Source organism: Coturnix japonica, chromosome 3 (assembly GCF_054131305.1).
Source record: "Coturnix japonica strain WE chromosome 3, WE-NBRP24, whole genome shotgun sequence".
In the NCBI taxonomy this organism is placed as follows: Eukaryota; Metazoa; Chordata; class Aves; order Galliformes; family Phasianidae; genus Coturnix; species Coturnix japonica.
The window spans coordinates 75,723,614-75,726,110 of record NC_140665.1 but is presented as its reverse complement, the minus strand read 5'-3'; positions in this window follow the sequence as shown (position 1 = coordinate 75,726,110).

The window sequence follows — 2,497 nt, the reverse complement described above, 5'->3', positions numbered from 1 at the left end:
TCTAATAAAATAATATGCTTAATAGCAAAAGTGTATGAAAAGAATGTGTTAGCTCTGTCCACTGAGAACTGTTATTTTTTTTTTTTGTATGAACCTTGTCACTGATTTTGTTTCTAAATTACAGTCCACCGATGAGTTAAATGGTCCTTTGTTTCTGTTGTTCCAGCCTAATCAAACAGCACTAATCTTGTTGCTTCTTGTCAGTCTTCTGCACAGGGAAATAGCAGCCAGAGTGAGCTGAGAGTGAGACCAGGCAGGAGGAAACTGCAGAGCTCAGGGAAATGAGGTGCTGTACATTTTAAGCATACATGCAAATTACAGGCACTGTAATAATGGCTACTGAGGCTGCTGTCCCATTAGAGAGAACTATCGTATAGTGTTTTCAAAATTGTCCCTGTACCAAGAGGAATCAAGCTTAGTTTGTCACTTGTATGTTTATCTTGGAGGTAATATACAGCTTAGCATTTGGTGGGTTCTGGACATGTAGTTGAAGACACAAAATCATCAGTGTTAACCAGGGTTTAAATTACAGTGAAAGAGATCATCCTGTGTTTCCCTGTGGACAGTTGCCAACCAAGACACACTTGAAGAATATTTTGACCCTCTAATGCTCTGTGGTGAACAGGAGAGATTGCTCCTAAATGTCATCCCTCACCAATTAGAGTCAGTAGCCTGAGAAAAGGCAGCTCAAGCCCATGGCTTATTGTTTTGCTCAGGCCTTTTTGAAAATAATGAGAAGAAATGACCAAGTTTGAAAAGTGCCCTCTTGGTAAACAGCCTGTCCCCTATCAGGATTTGTAGCTATGACAGATGCTCCCTCCACGTTCCTGCTGCAGCTTCATACGTATGTGGTTGTGCTACCCTTGGCTTGAGCAATGCCCAGGGTAGGCCTATTGGGCTTGTCAGCTGCTGTCCCTGCTCCATCTCATAAAGGCAGTATCCTGAGTCACTGCATCTCTATAAGTGAGATTTCTTGTCTTACAACACAAATTCATTGTCTTCAGGGAAGATTTTTTCTTGTCTCTTGTTTAACAGACTTGTATGACAAGCAGGCTGTAGGCAGGGGAATATGTCTACCTATGTACAAGAGTGAAGATATATTATTTGCCTCCCAAAAATGACCTATCATTGAGTGCTGCTAGCTCCAGAATAGCCCTTCCTGTCTGAAATAATCTTTGTTTCCTTTGCAGCCTCAAATGTCCTCCAAGATCCTAGCCACATAGATAATGGTGCCTCCTTCCTACTGCAGATACAAAGATAAGGAACAGTCTGAAGCATGCAACACATAGACAAGGCATCTGTACTCAGAGTGCACTGTTCAGTGGTTGTTTTCTCCTTTGTGGATGGAATTCGTTGGAGCAAAATCAAGGCAATAAAACTTAGTTTTGTGGTCAGCCTGGGTTTTATGATGGGGGCAACAAAGCAGCTTTAGCAGACAACTTGTGTAGTGTTCTTACAGATATCCTAATTTGTTATTTATTTCCATTGACTACAAGGGATGGAAATACTGGCATAGTCTTATATAACTGCTAATTTAAATGTTCAGGTAAAATGGATTCTGACTGAGGTGTTTGCTTACTTTGGTGCACGATTTATGCCTCTGTGGATGGGAACACAGATTTCCCCATCACTGTCAGTAGGTTTTTGACATGGCACAGCATGGCCTTATAATTAATGAACAGGCACTTTGGTTGAAAGTTTGCATCAAGATTCTATCAGTATGTAGGTGTCTCTCCAATAAGTGCTTCCTATTTATTTCCATGGAGAATACAACAGATACAAAGAACACAATAGCACTAATTGATAGAGCAAATTCTCTTCTGCAAAACACTATTTTTCAATAATGGTGGTGACTATAACCATGCAGGTTTTTGCCAGCCATGAACAAGAGTCTGCATGCCATGCTCTTAAAAATCTGCACCAGAGGAGGTGATCCACTGTTGACCCACTGTTGCCATTGCTGAAACACACTTCCTACTGCTTCACTGGGCTCACGTCTTCTGTTCGGTCTCCATAAACATTCAGCAAGCATCAACAAATGTCAGTGTGTGACATTTTTCCCACATGGAGGAATTCAATGACATATTTTAGTTTCGTATGTACTTCCATGTCATACCCTATTTTGTCTCACTGCCTCTCTGCTGCCATCTGTCATACAGCAACAAGATAATAATGGAATATTACAGAATCACAGAATGGCTTAGGTTGGAGTGGACCCTGAAGATTGTCTTGTTCCTGCACCTGAATGCCTCCAGAGCTGGGGCATCCACAACCTCTCTGGACATCCTCCCTACTCTCTGAGTAAAAGTTTTCTTCCTAATATTTAGCCTGAGTCTCTCCTCTTTTAGTTTTAAAATCTTTCCTTGTCCTGTCACTATCAGACTATGTAAAAAGTCAGCCTATCAGTCTCTCTCCTGCTTGTAAGGTTATTTCAAGTACTGGAAGGCTGCAATAAGGTCTCCCTGGAGCCTTCTCTTCTCCAAGCTAAACATGCTCA